The sequence below is a fragment of the Pseudorasbora parva genome, chromosome 9, assembly GCF_024679245.1.
Source record: "Pseudorasbora parva isolate DD20220531a chromosome 9, ASM2467924v1, whole genome shotgun sequence".
NCBI lineage: Eukaryota > Metazoa > Chordata > Actinopteri > Cypriniformes > Gobionidae > Pseudorasbora > Pseudorasbora parva.
In genome coordinates, this window is record NC_090180.1 from 9173255 (window position 1) to 9191666 (window position 18412).

The 18412-nt window shown below is 37.2% G+C and overlaps 1 protein-coding gene across 1 annotated transcript in view; it reads right to left on the bottom strand.

The window, feature by feature from the left end:
• Window positions 1–18412, bottom strand: part of ppp2r3a (protein phosphatase 2, regulatory subunit B'', alpha) — an 88723-nt gene that overhangs the window by 42241 nt on the left and 28070 nt on the right. The window lies entirely within an intron of this gene.

An 18412-nucleotide genomic window follows, 5' to 3' on the forward strand; every position in this document is an offset into this window, starting at 1 on the left:
TTTGTGTGAGCCCTCCCTTGTTAGCGGTCGGGCCCGGTCTTGCTACTCTGCACAAGCTGCCGAAGGGGGGCCTGCCATGAGCTTTGTTTGTCTCAGCTTGAGTAATGACTTTCAAAAGCTGTCGCTGCAAGAGAGAACCTGACCGCGGTGATAACAAAACATTAATAAAGGAAGGATTACACGCTCGCTGGATACTAACTCCTTTACACGCTGACCAGGATGCACATTTAACCCTTCAGAGCCGCAAGGGGGAAGGCGAGAAGGGTGTCACAGAAAGGACGTACGGAAATACGGATGGTGTAAAAACCAAAGGTAGCATTTCAGTGAAATGTTGCAGAATGTGAGATGAAGTGGTTATTTAATATTCAGAGTGAGAGATTGGGAATTAAATGGAGTGCAGCATACAATTATCAAAGAGCAACAAAGCCTGAATCAATTGTATTATCACAATGGCTGTATATTATGCAAATTGGCTTGGCTTGTTTTGTTTTAGTTTTTTTGGAAACCACACAATTAAATGTACAACAAAAACAAATGGCAAAAAAAAAGCCATGAAAACAGACCAATCTACAAACCACATTTATATGGAAGCTTTACTATTATTTAAGTAGCACAACAAATCATTCCTGGACCCTTATCAATTATTAGATTTATAGACAATTTTGAATACCGGTTTAAAATGTTCAAGTTCAAAGTTTTATAGATAATATACAGTATAGAATGGCAGATATACTATATCGTATAATAGAAACACAACCATTCAAAAGGTTGGTAATATTTTTTTTAATGATTTTGAAAGAAGTCTCTTATGCTCACTAAAGCTGGGTACACTGTGCGATTTTGGCCACAATTTGGCCGTCTGAGATCAAATTTGAAAATTATAAAAGATTCCTCTGATCCTAGACTAAAATCTGAACTCTTTGATCGTTAGTTTAGACATAATAGTTTCACCGACAGCCGAATAAAGACCGCTGCGATCAAATTTTACCTCAGATGAAATTCTGGCACTGTCAGAAGATTTAGTGCACAGTCCTGCAGTGTGACTTCTCCTACGACAAGTCAAATTATCTTCATTTTTTAAGACAAACTATGACTAAAATGAGAGGCACCCTCTCAATCCCGTGTGTAATGAGCTCCCTGTCACCGGACGTGTCATTCATTGATGATATAAAACTCATTAATAACAATAATGACAACTTAGATCTTACAGTGTGACATGGCTTACAGACGGGATCATGTTCTTACAGTCTGACAAGAAACAATCGTAAAGAAGGACTATTATAAATCGCACAGTACGTACCCAACTTAAGGCTGTATTGATTTGAATAAAAATAGATTTTTTTTCCCTTCTTGTTTCCTATGATGGCTGAATTTTCAGCACCATTACTCCAGTCTTCAGTGTCACATGATCCTTCAGAAATCATTCTGCTCAAGAATCATTTCTCATTATCAATGTTGAAAATAGTTTTGCTGCATAATATCTTTTGGAAACCATATCTGGGATTCTTTAATGAAAAGAAAGATAAAAAGAGAAGCATTTATTTTAAATATTTTTGTCTTTTGTCTAAAATATGTCTTTGCTGTCACTTTTGATCAATTGAATAAATCATTTCTAATGCTTTTCAAAAAAAGAATGGTATTGAAAATAGAAATACAAAACAAAATAGATCACCTCCTACTTGACCATTTTAAAAACCCACATTTAATAATAACAAAATGTCACTTGTTATTTTCATTTCTTACAATAAGTCTATTAAAAAACAACAACCACTGACCTAATTCTGCAATCCAAATTTTGGACAAATGTTTCCCAAAGCTCTTAAACACTCTTTGGGAGCATCAATACACCCCAAAAGAGGGACATAAGTTTTTTTAATTTTCTGTTGCAGCAGGAAGAAACCTGCCAATAGTAATGAAATCTTAATTAGCATTTATTGTTTTGAAACCGCATCAATCAGACTGAACAATGAAGCCAACTATTCACACTCATATGAAGACGTCACAGCAGCATGAATGCCTTACTGACAAAAAACAGCTAATCAGCAAAGGCTCTCTGCTACAACAAAAGGCCTTGAGAAAAACACTTGCATTGATAATCAAGTTTCAATGCAACAGCTGCTGCACTAACATAAATGACTGCATTCAATGCGCATTACTTCCTAACTGACTGGAGGTCAAAAATGAATGGTAAATTCATGAATAAAATCCATATTTTTAATTTCCATTTAAGGGAAGGGCAATGGAATTGTATTACATTCCTCTTTTGTGCTTACTCTCTTTCTTCACTCAGCCTCCCTGAGGCCAGGATACGATGAGCAGAAGCTTTTGACAGGAAACACAGAAATCATGGGAATAGAGCCACTGACTCATAAGCAGACATTTACATTAAAGGCATGCATGGTACTTTACAGGAGAGAGAAAGGAAAAGAACCAAAGCTTCAAACAGAGGAGACACAGGAGAGAGGAACAAACCAAAAAGTGAGCGACAGTGCAGTGAATGCAAGACACAACAAGTAACAAGAGTAAACGTGTGCTTTGTAAAACCAGTCACAACTTAACATGGCATTTTGTCAACCACTTGGTTAAATTAATACTTTTATTCAGCAGCATAGATGCATTAAAATAATCAGTAAAGACTTGTAGATTTTACAATTCCAAATAAATCCTGTTCTTTTCAACCTTCAGTTAATCAAATCATTGAATTCAGGTGTTCCAACCACTTCCATGGTCACAGGTGTAAAAAATCAAGCACCTAGGCATGCAGACACTTTAGAAACATTTGTGAAAGAATGGGTCGCTCTAAGGAGCTCAGTGAATTCCATGGTCAACTGTTAGTGCTATTATAACAAAGTAGAAGCAATTGGAAACAACAGAAGCTTAGCCACGAAAAGGGGCCAGTGCAAGCTGAGGTGCGCAGCTACAAACTTCGTATGACCTTCAGATTAGCTTAATAACTGCGTAGAGAGCTTCATGGAATGGCCGAGAAGCTGCATCCAAGCCTTGCATCACAAAGTGCAATACAAAGCGTTGGATGCAGTGGTGTAAAGTACGCCACCACTGGACTCAAGAGCAGCGGAGACATGTTCCTTGAAATGACGAATCGCCCTTCTCTGTCTGGCAATCTGATGGATGAGTCTGGAGACTGCTAGGAGAAGGGTACTTGCCTGACTGCATTGTGTCAAGTGTAAAGTTTGGTTAAGGGGCTATTATGATGTGGGGCTTAGCCCCTTGGTTTCAGTGAAAGGAACTCTTAAAGGGGTGGTTCCGTGGTTATTTTCAAGGCATGAGTGTGTTTTTAGGGTGCAGTATAACAAGTCTTAATACTTCTTTCTTTTTTTAGCGCTGTATTTTTCTTATATTTTACCTTTATTCCACACCGCTGTCTCCAGTGTCCTTTGAACAGCTTGTTTGCTTCCCGCTTCTATGAAGCCCATCCCTCCAATTAACGCAATGGTCTTAGATTGGTTAGATGAAACACATACATTGTTTCATGTATTTTTATTGGCTGAAATGCCAAGCACAGGTTATCCGGAAACGCCATGGCCCTTACCATTACGGGCAAAAGTCACATCTGCGGTGACTAGCAAGGGTTTATGATGTCACCAACCCAGGAAGAAGCTTGTTGTAGTCCAAACCGGCCATTTTTGTAGGCAATAAAGTGCCATAAATTTAAAAGACAAAATTTCCGTTTGCATTGAACTTTCAGCGCTGTAATTTTGCAGATGCTGTTTATGCTCAAGCAGCAACTTTACACACTAACTAAAGTTAATAAAGTGAAATCGCATGCAACTACCCCTTTAATGCTTCATCATGCTTCCAACTTTGTATGAACAGTTTGGCGAAGACTCCTTCTTGTTCCAACATGACTGTGCACCAGTGCACAAAGCAAGGCCAATGATGGACCAACTCCATATTAAACCCTACAGATTAAGAATGGGATGTCATTATGTCAATAATCCCATTAAGAATGGGATGTCATTAAGTTAAAGTAAAGGCAACATCCCAAAATGTTTGGCAATATGGTGTATCAGTTTCCACAAAAATATTAAGCATCAAATGTTTTCAACATTGATTATAATAAGAAATGTTTCTTGAGCAGCAAATTAGCATTAGAATGGTTTCTGAAGGATCATGTGACACTGAGGAGTAATATTGCTGAAAATTCAGCTGTGCCATTACAGGAACAAATTACATTTTAAAATATATTATATTAGAAAAAAGTTATATTTCAAAATTTTACTGTTTTTACTATATTTATAATTAAATAAATGCATAATTCCAAGGACACACCAAGCCAACTAGCAGCCTCGAAAACAGACGATGTTGTTTCCTCGCATCGGCTGCATCTAGGGCCATAAAGCTCTGTCTAGACACAGCCGATGTTTGCGTTCTGTTTTACTGTTTAGTGCTAATAGCTAATGAATGCAGCAGTGGTGTACATAATTGTTATGCCTGGTTAGGACACTGGTTAGGTCCTCTGACAGGTATAGTTTTCCTAGTATAGTCCAGAGCAGAATAATTCAAATCTGAAGATCAAACATTCTTCACCTCTGAGCCCTGGTGAGCACATTATAAATGTAAAAAGCCTTCAGAGCTTATGAAGTCAAAACTAGTGCTGATATATCTCCACATTTACTACGTGAGTGGACTGTAAAAGAAGTCAATCGCTATAGTTAGCTCTTACAAAGCTCCATCAGATGCCATCTATCAATGCACTGCATTAGGTGTATGAATGTTTTTGAGGCCATTTTATATCCAGAGAATTTTAACATGACAAGCTCATTGCTGGATTCTCATATGGAGCTCTGCAGTACTTGTACACAGTGGCCCCGAACAGTATTTGAACACTTAAGCCACAGTTGAAACTGTATGAAGGTCATTGCATCCTCACTGAATTGCAAAATATCAAACAAAGGAGAATTTATTTTAATAAACAACAGACAAAGACAAATAAATATTGTTAAATTAGGGATCTGTATTTCCTTTTTTATTTTTTTTATGAAAGTTCACCTGTATTTGACAAATTTACAGTAAAAGTGTTTTTTTATACTGTTGTCTGAGGTCAACTAATGATGTTTGTGTGGTTCTTACATTCAAAAACATCATAACTAATAAGTAATAGGCTATTTTATACACTGATTTTGAGGCTCTCTCCAAAATGCTGGGTTTTGGGGTGCGTGCCGCACTGGAGACTTGGAAGTAAACGCCCACGGCTAGGATTGGAGAAGATTTGCATATTTAATGAGCTTCTTTATCAAACAAACAATGATTTATTTCTCACCCACCCACGACTGATTGGACTATTATTTTTATATTACACATAGCCCGCATGATCGGATGATATAAGCACGAACCGCCCTTCAAATGTCAACTCGAGAGAGAGAGAGAGAGAAAATAGCACAGATCAAGAACGGAATATAATGAGATTCATCGGCCTGCCGGGCTTTGCGAGCCGTGACCCATACGTGTCTGGGTCCAGCGTGCTAAATGTATGCTCTGTTAGACACGTACACATAAGCAAAACGAACTATAACTAAACTACAACTAAAAACACGATTTACTCACATACGTGTATTGCACCATTCCTCCTGTCGGATCCAAATCCAGCATCAACTGGAGATTTGTTTACAAATGATCCCGCAATGAAATGAAGTAAACAAACACGTCTTCCCCATGTGAGCTGGAACTTCATTAAAAATAAAGTTCAACCACACATTCCTAATATTAGGATCCAAAGGATGCTTATGCAGTGACTGTGTTCTTCCGCAACCAGGAATAGCGCAATATCTTGCTATCTTCCTCGGCATGTTTATTGTTGTTGGTTATCTAGCACAAGCCCTCCATGAGTAGGTGGGCTGGGCTACTGGATTTGACGTTCTGTAGAGGTGCATTTCGTCGTGCAATGACATAAGTATGAAGCACAAGACCGTTTGCTGGGCCTAGTGTCTATAAAAGCTTTTCTTTGATGAACAAGGAAGTTTTCAGCTCTGAAATTTACAGGAAATTCTTATATCACCATGACCTTTTATAAAGCTCAAGGGGAAGTTGATTTATAAATTCATCACCCCTTTAATACAGTGCAGTTGCCCTGTCCCATGTGCAGAAAAACACCCCCAAAGCATGATGTGACCACCCCCATGCGTCACAGTAGGGATGGTGTTCTTGGGATGGTAATCATCATTCTTCTTCCTCCAAACACGTTTAGTGGAGTTTAGTGCACTTTTAATCCTGCTGTAATCTACCTGTAATAATGTAGGCTATACTTTTATAGCACTGTCAATCAGGCACAATTTTATTAAGAAATATAAAATAACTATACCGTAGCCTACAATAGAAGAATTGCAGAATTACAGTTGGCCTACAGAATTATGACAAACATCAAAAGTGCTATAGCCTATAGCAAGCAGAACAAAATTATTTAAAATTCCGTATTTTTATTTTAGGCCTATTTTTATACATTTCATTATTTGTTTTAAATTAATTTATAACACTTTGTTAAAACTGTAGTTTTAAATAATGTTCAACGCATTGTTACCCGCGATTTTAATTCCTGTGTAAATGCATTTATGCCGATTCAGAGAAGGATTAAACGGTCTGTGTAAATGCACATTTTTGGGATTTTATGCCGCTTCAGAATCGGTTTCTGTGCCACGTTTGCTGTGTAAAGATGCCTTTAGTGTATTACCAATACATATATATATATATATATATTCTGTGACGGCAAAGCTGATTTTTTTTTAGCATCATTACTTCTGTTTTCAGTGTCACATGATCCTTCAGAAAACATTATATTGTGCATTTAGGCACTTTCTGGTTGTGCAAATCCAATTAAATATTGGATATTTAATTGTCCATGCACTTATTTTCTCTAGTTTCACATTTAGATTACTAGTCACTCAAAGCTTAATCTTCAAAAACATAAATAATTTAATAACATAGTCAAACGTTAAATACTCTTAAGTGTTAAATCTTTAGCAAATCTAAAAAAAAAATATCATTTTTTCATTCTTTACATTATAATTTATACATTCTTAGCTTTTAAAGAGGTTCAATAAATGCCCCTTTTTGCAAGATGTAAAAATAAGTCTCTGATGTCTCCAGTGTGTATGTGGCGTTTTAACTCAAAATATCATTATAGCATGTTAAAACTGTCACTTTTTTCTGTTTATTTAAATGCAAATGAGATGAGCTAAAAGAGCTTGTGTTAGCAGCTCTTATTACCTCACGCAGACACACACTGAAAATGTCACAAACTGTTAAGCCTTTTATGTTCAAACCAGAGTAGGACAATAATGGAGAGACTCAAGAAGTAGTGACAACATGTAGAATGCAACATGATGTTCCTGAATGGTTAGTTGATAAATTTATGTAGCTGAAGTGGTGTTAACTATATTCAAGTCATCGATTAGCATATTCTGTCATGATAACTACAAATCGCTTGTGTGGGAAGTGGGAACTGTTGTAAGATGCCTTCAGAGCCAGAGAATATACCAGAGAATATATGCTGCATGAAGATAGAAAATATAGTTTAGTTTACAGTTATGACTTGCTTTTATGACATGCTATTGCACTTGTGTAACGTAATATTTGATAAACAATTGAATGGGGCTGGAAGAGAAGATCCTAAAAGAGACTGGCGCCCAGAAGGAAGTAACTCGAGCCTGGCTCCTTGTACAGCGCCTCGCCACTTTGGTGACAGTGTAGTATGGCCATCCAACAGAGATGATAGACAGCCACAGGAACACAGCATACTGATGACACAGTCCACCAGGATAGACACATCAGTGTCCGGTCCGGGAACGCAGAGCAATCCTGACTCACACTCATGCACATACCAGATGGACGTTTTCTGCCAGTCACCACAACCACACCCCTTACCAAACAGACCATGAGGCACCCTAGATCAGCAGGGTCTGGAAGAAGGGCGCTGCTGGTTTTCCCACAGGCTGGAGGGTGAGAAGCAGCAATTGCGGGCAGGTGTTAGTTCTCCAGCTGTCCAGAGACTTTCACAATTATTCACTGTGACTAAACTCCTGACGCGAAAAAGGGCCATTTCATAGCAATGTCATTTTCTTGATCCTGCACTTTCCACATTTTGATTTATGGAGTTTAAATATCTAATTTCACCTTTAAGATTAATTAAGGGATCCTTAAGGGTTAAAAAGACATTTCAACCAAAAATGAAATTTCTCCCATCATTTACTCAACCTCATGCTATTCCACATCAATGAGACTTTGGTTAATCTTCGAAGCTCAAATTAGATGACTTTAACGACACCTGAGGAGTTTCTGTCCCTCCACTGAATGCAAATGAATCAAGCAGTTTCTTCATGTCTTGTGACTGGATCTGATCGCTTTATATGATGAACATTATATGAGTTAATTTAGACCTTAATTCACATATAAACACTCCAGCATTTCATATGATAAACACGGACAAATTAAGATGAGTAAATAATTTTCTTTTTTGGGTGAACTAACCGTTTTACCGTCATTTTCAAGTCAAATTTGTTTTTATTCCACATTAGTTATCCTCCATTAGAAGGTGTTGTGCCTGACATCACATTGCCTTCTCCCTGTAACTTCTAGAGCGATTCACAAGATCATTTCAAAGATGAGATTAATATAGAAAGGAGACCTAGTTCAACATGACAGCTCCTAAAAAAAGGTATCAGGTAAAAGCCCTCAGCTGGAAAAAAAACAAGAAATAGAGTTTTAAAAAAAAAGCCTATTTTAACCACTGAATAAGAACTGTAAAACTCTTTGAAATCGCAAACTTTGGAAAAAGTTATTCCACGTGTTTCAGGTGGTTTCATTTGGTTAGCAAAAGAGAACAAAATATGTATGGTGCCTCATAAATAACTGCTCCACAAAACCACTTTACTTTATTACACAAAGAACATGTAGTGTCACCGACCAAACTAGAGATAATACATTGTCAATGAGAGCTCATTATTTATGTTTCATTCATGCAGAAATGCCATATATCACAGTGAATTCTCAGTACCTTATACCTAAATGTCATCATTTTGAGTTAAGAAAGGCAGTACAATTATTAAACAATCCTAATTTTAAAAATATATTATAAAAACTACTTTTCTGCAGACTGGTTATACCAGTCTATATTTTTGCAAGGGTCTCAGACCCACAAATATGTCCTCCACAAATATTTTATGTTTTTTTTTTGCCTGCCCTTGTCTTTCAAACTCTGCCCCAAACTCTGGAAACTCTGCCCCAAACTCTGGAAGCTCTGCCCCAAACTCCCAATGCACACTTTCTTAACTACAAAAAAAGAATAGTTCTAAAGTACAAAAGAATAACAGAATAAAAATAACCGATATTTCATTTATATATATTTTAGCAAGGCTGCAGAAATGTTATCAAAAAATCAGTAATATTGTGAAATGTTGCAATTTAAAATGAACCTTAAAATGTAATATTCCTCTGATGGCAAAGCTGAATTTTCAGTTCAGAAAAGTTCAAAAGAATGGCATTTGTTTGAAACAGGAATCTAACTAAATGTAGTCACTTTTGATCAATTTAACATGTTTTTGCTGAATAAAAGTAATTAGTTTCTTCTAGAAATTCTTCCTGACCCCAAACTTTTAAACACTAGTGTATGTGAAAGTAAACTTTGCGACCTGATCCTGGTGACAGCCGTGTTTGATTCTCATCTGACGTCTCTACACCTCTGTGACTGGCTTGACTGCTGCTGAGCTGACGTGCCTATGCTGGTAGACACTGGTGTGTTTGCACTTGAAAGGGGATTAGCAGATAGAGGTGAGAGATAGAGAGAATGAGAGTGTAAACAGAAAAAGGAAAGAGAGGCGAATGAAAAAAGGATAGATGGAAGCAAAGGAGCAAAAGCCCTGGTGCTGTCAGGATGCATATCTCATCCAATAAAAGAGACTTAACACAGTGGCCTTTAAGTTTTTGATCAGCTAATTTTCATATTCCAGACTGACATTCCTCTCTGGGCCCAAAACCCAAACGGTGTACTGGTCTTTATTTAATTATTTAAGAGTTTCCTGATTCATGCTTGTTGACAGTCTATTTAACATTACATTTACATTTTACATTTAATCACTTAGCAGACGCTTTTCTCCAAAGCGAATTACTTGAAAGGGGGATTATAACATCATGACAAAAAGGTGCATTATATGGCGCATGGTTGGAAAGACTTGCTCCAGACTAACATTTCTTCTCTCACTGGCAATAAATAAATAAAAAACTTTTTTGCCACAGGAAAAAGGAAATTTGAGTCAAACTACATTTTTTTAATCTAGCTACACAATACTCAAAAAACAGTTTGTGAAAAGTTTGTGAAAAAGCTAATGGAGTAGAATGATAGAAGTTGAAAAGCCACTTGGCCAAGACCAACTGCTGGAAATGGTCTATTAGAAAATGGTTGATTTTTTAATTAACGTTCCATGTCTTGAGGAAAAGAAAGGTCAGGAAGAAGTGACATTGTCTGAATGGTGCACACATTTTATAGATGGTCAGATCAGATTGAGCACAGGGTGATTTATTTTTTAGAATGATGTCACTGGTTTGAGTTGTAAGGCCTCCTAAGAAAGCATCCACAGGCTATATTTTGATACTGATTCACACACTTATTTTCACTCATTACGTGAAGCAGAGGCATATATCTGGAGAGAACAGTGGCAGCTCAGAGATGTACAGCAGCATTTAAGGATGAAATTGAATGAATAAATGTAGGCTAAAATTAAATATACAATATACAATATACATTGATTAAAAGCTACTGTTTTAAAAATGTTTGTTTGTTTTTTGTTTTATTCAAGAACAGTGGGTGATTTTCTCTGTCTTTTGTTGTTTTATTAACATAATTTTAGAGGTGAACTGTCCCTTTAAGGACAAGTGTTCACAACCTGCTCACATCTCATATACAGACACGCAATTTTACTTTCACTTTAGACATAACCGACTGTGTTTAAGACTACTTAGTCCAGTAATCTTGTGTGTTTGACCGTATTAGTGCAGTAAGACACTTAGTCCTGTAATCTTATGTTTGACAGGCTTTTAGTGCGCGCTCAACGCAAAAAAAATTGTATTGATTCACATTTAATGATTCACTCACTTATTTTCACTTATTACGTGAAGCAGAGGCATATATTCGAAGAGAACACGGTCAAATCCAATTCAGCATGAGCCCTACACTGTTTTAAGGACCAAATTTTGTGGTATAGGAAAAAACACAAAAGGGATATGTATTCACACAACAGGGTTGGGATTAATGGGAGGGAAAGAAAGCAGAGAGACAAAAAAGGTGGACAAATGACATGACACCGCAATGATGACAAAATGTGCAAAAATTGTAGCCTAGAAATCTAGACGCACCCTAGCGGCAGCAAATTTAATCTGCCCGCAAGTGTCGTCTAGCAACTCTCAATACCCTTCTGAGGTGTATTTCCCTAACTCTTGCCGGGCCAATCACATCGTGTATAGAGTCGGTGGGCGGGGCCGTAATGACGACGGCCGAGTTGCGTTTGCGTGCTTCTGTTGTCTAGTAAACACAGAAACTGGCGAACGGCGGTCTTTCGAATCAGCTTTGACCGCGACTCTGGAAGACTTGGAGTTAAGCTTTTCTCTGAGAAAAGAACGGCACTGAAGTCATTCTTAAGAAGGGAAGATGTGTTCGGAGTTTAGCCGACCGGATACAGTGAATGTTTAATCTATCAAGGAGCTCTGCTTCACCTTCGTTGCTCTGGTTGGTGTAGCGCTATCCTATCGTGTGCAGAGGGAGTTTGAAAGACAACCGTTTATCCCGCCCCTCGGATCGAGCCCTGTCTATGGTGAGTTTCCAGACCAAAAATCTTGATATGGGTCTGGCTTGTCAGGCTACAAAAATTGAGCTAAGAGCACTATTAGTAACTGACAACACTATTAAAACGGCCACTAAATATTTAATAAGTGAAGTGGCAGTGGATAAAACACACAGATTCAGTGTGGACCTGCTCATACAGGCTAAATAAACATAAAATAATTAGTGCCGGAACTCGATAAAAAAAAATTAATCTAATTAATTAGAGGCTTTGTAATTAATTAATCGAAATTAACTGCATTTTAATTTCATATAAATATTTGATTTTGAGTAATTATTCACATGGATTTTTAGTATACCATTGAATAATGACTGAATACATAAGCATAATCAACAAAATATTGTTTATTTATTTCAATCCAGCAGACCAGCGCAATGTTTGCCATTAAGTGTAGCAAAAGTGATATTTGAGGCTCGATGTGCTGCGGTGATACGCAAATTCCTTGTTGTATAGCTTGCACACAACCATGTTCTTGTCGACGCTTCCATCCTTTCGTTTTTTAAAACAAAATTTCCCATCCACGGGGCCAAGCAAAGCGGTCTCATCAGCTTCTTCGTTCATGTTCACTATGGTTTGTTGTTGTCGTGACGAGACTCGTGAGCGCTAGTTGGTGTTCCAGTATAATCGGTCCGTTGAAACTCATTGATTGAAAAACGTTCCGTGGTGCATAAATAAGTGTGGTTAAAATTATATTATTTATTTTTTTGCATAATTAATTAACGCGTTAAAGTCCCGGCCCTAAAAATAATCAATCCACTGAGAACAATCTAAAAAACAAAGGCACATTTTCTTTGGCATGTTCAAAACAAGAGCACAATGAGTCATGTTATTTTCTTATCCAGCACTTCCTGTGGTTTTAGAAGAGCTGGGCCTTATAAGGCTGAGAAGGCTTCTTTTCCTTTCTCCACCAAGCACAGCCTTAATAAATAAATCACTCTCTTAGGGTCATGTCAACACAGGCCTGACTACAGTTTGTGTCAGTGCAGAAAGACTGTCTGACACTTCAAAGTTGCTTTGTTCAGCCATCCAAATGTCTCTGCTAAAATAACAAAGAAGCCAAAATTCATCTAGGTCAAGTTACAAACCGCAGTTACAATAAACACTGTCCAGAACAGATAAACTGCACCATCAACTGCCAACTCCAGAAGATTATGATGCTTTGAATTCACTATTGTGACCTGATGTGCCAATGTGAGAATTACACTCAGTTGGGAAACTTGGGAAAGTTTCCTAAAAAAAATGATACATTATAAATTGGGAAAATTACAATAAAACGGCATAAAATGTAAAGCCACGTGAAGCTGTCACTAATCAGATTGAATGAAATACATGTAATATAATACAAACACATTTGCATCTAAATGTATCAACTTTCATTTGTGTGCGTGTTTGCGTGTGCATGTGCGAGAGAGAGAGAGAGAGAGAGAGAGAGAGAGAGAGAGAGAGAGAGAGAGAGAGAGAGAGAGAGAGAGAGAGAGAGAGAGAGAGAGAGAGAGAGAGAGAGAGAGATGATGATTTGGGGATGAGTTTTTATGTAATACACCATAATTTGATTTGCTCATGAGAGCCCACTTACATCAGTGTTGAATTAACCCAGTGGAGAATTGTTCTGCTACATCAAACAAATGAGAATCAGACAGTTTTGCTCAAACCATTCTTTTGGTTAAGAGAACAGTGCATGAGCTAAATCTGTCCATTCACATGAACACTATGACCCATTCTTTCAGGTCAGTGGTCCCATAAATGAAACAGAGGTACTTTAGTCTTCAATAAGAGACTATTTTCACATCAGCAGATGTTATAGGTCAGTGCTTGCTTGCTCCAGAATAATAAAGGGACTAAAGACTGCCCCTCCCAGCCATCTCCTGACTTTATGAAACTGAGAGGTGCAACAATAAATGAGATTATATAAATACTACACTATTAATTTACAGACACATATTCCTGTATACAGGTGTAAACAAAATACAGCACTCACCCACTTTTTAAACCACTGTTTTGTTTTGGCGCCCTTTAGAAGTTTTGACATGCTCTGACATTTGTGCTTTTTTCTTATAAACATATTAAATGGCAAAAGAATAAAAAATTAAAAATAATTGCAATTTCCTAAATTCTTGTCAGTTCTTGTCAATAAATAAATAAATAAATAAACCTTAAAATGTAATAAAATCAGTTGCTTTAAAATAACTGATTATATAAAACACCCTTCTTTTTATATTTATTGCAATAAAGATCAAATCAGTTAAGAGGAATAACTTAACTGCAACTTTAAATGTGTAGACTCGCTCGAATATATTACTTGCAACACTTTATGGAAGAAGATGGCTATTTGTGAGCAGTTTTAATGCAATTCCTGTTTCCACGGTAACATTGATGGATCTTCAGCAGTACTGGTAGTGTTATTCTACCCTGGCAACTCAGCAATTAAACTTTTTAAAGAGGAAAAAAGTGGATAAGCCTGCTTTATAAAGATATACTTTATACTGTAAAAAAAATCTATTTCTCTATGGTAAAAAAATCTATGGAATTTTACTTCTGAAACCTGGCTGAGTTCTGTAACAAACTCATTGGGGGTAAGGAATGTTGGCCAGACACTTGGTGGTGTGAGTAAGGGGTGGTGTGACAGTGAGTAAAAGCACACGAGAGAGAGAGAGAGAGAGAGAGCGAGCGAGAGAGCGAGAGAGAGAGAGAGAGAGAGAGAGAGAGAGAGAGAGAGAGAGAGAGAGAGAGAGAGCGAGAGAGCGAGAGAGCGAGAGAGCGAGAGAGCGAGAGAGCGAGAGAGAGAGAGAGAGAGAGAGAGAGAGAGAGAGAGAGAGAGAGAGAGAGAGAGAGAGAGAGAGAGAGAGAGAGAGAGAGAGATGCAAAGGTATGCAAGCAGAGAGCAGAAATTCCCTGCATCCTGGATCCCTTTTCCACTCTAAATGGTAATCATGTCCGACAGCTGACCTAAATTTGTCTATGTCGCTCCATAGCTGCAGCAAATGTGCAACCCTTGACCTCTTCATTACCTGCACACTTCAGCCATTATAAACCTTACCCATTTTCCACAAAACATGTCTCTTAAGACAGAACACTTTGCCTACGCACACTCGTCATTGAATGTTTATACAAGAAAAAAATGGTACTTCTAGTTAGGGCTGTGCACAAATATATAGTGGCCTTTTTCCGCCACTCAAAACAAAATAAAAAAGACTAATTGCGACTTTTTATCTCAGAATGCTGACTTTTTTTTCTCACAGTTGTGAGTCAAAGTCACAATTCTGACTATTTTTCTCACAATTGCGAGTTATAAAGTCAGAATTCTGAGATATAAACTTGCAATTGCGTGATATAAAAGTCAGAATTGTGACACTATATAATGCAATTGTGAGTTTATATCTCTATGTTTATATTTTAAAAAAAGTCATAATTGTGAGAGAGAAAAAATGCTTAGGTAGGCCGTGGCATTTTAACGATGCCCAATTGGCACTAATGGCCCTACAGTTTACAAAAAAACATCCCACACAACCATTACACCACCACCACTAGTCTGCACAGTGGTAACAAGACATGATGGATCCATGTTCTCATTCTGTTTACACCAACTTCTGACTCTACCACCTGAATGTCTCAACAGAAATCGAGACTCATCAAACCAGGCAACATTTTTCCAGTCTTAAATTGTCCAATTTTGGTGAACTCGTGCAAATTGTAGAATCTTTTTCCTATTTGTAGTGGAGATGAGTGGTACCCGGTGGGAGATAAAACAATGTAAAAACATATGTTGTCCTAACTTATTGAACATATAATTTTTTACAGCGTGTAGGGTCCACTGAACCCGACTGCCTCCGTCCATTAGGGCCCTAATACTAGTTCAACAGGGTCACATGAGAAGCAGGCGTCTACATGATCGCCTTTCATCTCCTCTTCTGGAGAGATGGCCATACAGGATGGCTCCTTTCACTGTCAGATTTACCCTTTTGAACATAAAGAGAGAGCCTTTCACGTCCTTCATGTTGTAGGTTTCAAGAAAAGCAACATGAGAATCTTGTATAAAGTGCAGCAGCCCTTTTAAACTATTTATAAAGTATTGATGTCACCTCTCTAAAACCTACCTAAGCATTCTTAGTGCAAAAATCAAATAAGTGATTTCTCAACATAAAAGTCAGGGTGTAAATGTCATACAATTAAAAAAAGACCTATCCTTAAATGGCCATGTTTTTCACCTCTTAAATAGCCGTATTTGAAGAGACTGGGAGGTTTTTAGTGATATCGATAAAATGCATGATTCTAAACACTAGAAGTTGAGGGAAAACAGGCAAATTTACAGGAAGAGCAGAGACAACGCTCTATAAACGTCTCATAGAGGCTGCTATATTTATGGCAACATAAGTGTGTGACCGTAAGAGCTATTAGAGATCAATTATTGCCACAGCCCCAGGAATTCTGAACAAAGCTGAATGGCCATTATTCCACACTATATTTCTCTGGGAATTGAGACCATTTCCTGTACGATCTTAACAGCTTGAGATAGTAGCATCAGAACTGTAAAAATGCACATGAAACATCATCCTGCCATCTTGCTCTGATAAGCCTTATCACACTGCCCAATTGCTCTCAACCGATACACACTGGCATGTCAGCACCATCTATATATAAGAACTGAACTTTAGCCAACACTTTCCAGAGTTTTCCCAGGATTTTATCAGTTTATTTAATGAGATCATAATGCAATCAAAAAACAAACAGTTTCGGCACCAGGAGACTCCACCCTGACTTTAAAGGTGCTTTATGTATGTTTTTTTACTGTACTAAAGCATAAAAACACCATAATATGCAGACATTTCGGAAACATGCTAAGTTGTGAGTATTGCAAACAATACTCGTTTCTCAGAAAAACAATGTAACCGCCAGTTATTTTACTTTGAAATGTGTGTTCTGTGTTGGAATGTTTGTTATTGTTTTGGTCTGTGCGATACCGCACGTTGTCAGTATACCCAACAGTATTTCGACACCACAGGTTGCCAGTTAGTGGAAAACATGGTGTATTGCTGTCATGGAAGCCAGCAAACAAAAAAGAGCACATTTTCCCACAACCAAAAAAGCCTCTGCATCATCTAAATTTTTTTTTTTTTAAATCACGTTAAAATTTGGATAAATTAATCCAGGGGTGCCCAAACTTTTTCCTATGAAGGGCCAAAAATCAAACTTGATTGAGAGACGTGGGCCGAAAGTAATTTAAAAAAAAATCATAAATCAAACTGTATTAGGCCTACATTAAAGTTGCTATGGGTTTATTCATTTCATAATGTTTACAATAAATATAAAACAAATGTAATCTGATTAACTAATGCAGTTTTATTTGTAAAGTGTTGCATTTTAATGACCAATTAAATGGGCAACAATCCCCAAGTGTTCAATGTAAAATACGGTTCAATGTCAAATACACAATGATCCAGATTCATAATGTTGACGGATATTTTACTCTTTTAAAAAAGGAACAGACTGTTTGCAAATAGGGTTGGGCGATATCCCCTAAATTGGCAGTTGACAATGTTTACAGTAAAACATCGCAATGGACGATGATATCGTCGTTTATTTTTATTTTTATAAAAAGATAAAATACAGAGTATAGTAAATTATATCTCTTTACATAAATACTATTTTCTACTTAAAAACTATAATTTCATTATTTTATTAACCCAAATAAGGACTCACCCGCACAAGTTTCAACGTGATGGGGAAAAAAGGTAGCTTCCTTCCACTTAAGAAGAGTTGTGCACTTTTTATTCTAATTTATCTCTTTACATAAAAACTATTTTCTACTTAAAGCTCTATCTTCGTCATTAACCCAGTGCTTGGTATGTGAATGCTGTTTTACGTGAATATTACCACAGGAGTAAAAGCACAAAACTTTGTTTAAAAAGGAAATAAATTCGCAGATGTAACATTGCAGCCCTGGATGAGAGAGGTGGGCTGAGCCCAATTTAAGATCTGCCAGCTTTTTAATTCTGTTTTGCGTTCTGGTCACCCGATTTGATGGACATCTGGTTTCTTTTCTTAAATCTTCACTCGCGTCGCACTCATTTTCACAGGAAAATATTAATGCTTCTTCCTTTCGTTTGCGTATAATTAAGTATATTATACCCATTCACATCTATGGTAAAGACTGTAGGACGAATACCTTTTGACAAATTTTATTTTATTAAATTTTATGTTTGTGCTTGTTATTAGACTTGAGGCGCGTCAAGTTTATTTGAATAGCGCAGTTCACGTGCACCCAGCGGTTTTACTTTCGCTTTTTCTAGCGGTGCATACTCAAACATAGCCTAAATGTCTTGGCCCTGTGGAAGATAAAATTCACTCTTCAGCCCTTTTACAACAAGTGTTGCTTTGCAACATCATGAAGACAAAGATATTAGAAAAGGTGTCTATCCAGCTCATGTCCCACATTCATCTCAAAGCGCAGACCGGCATAGGACGCATCTTTAAGGGGGAAAAGGCTAGGAATCTATTTACAAATCTTTTTTTAACTAATAATTAATTTTCTTATACTCTTTGGGTTACCATTATTTACTGATAATTGT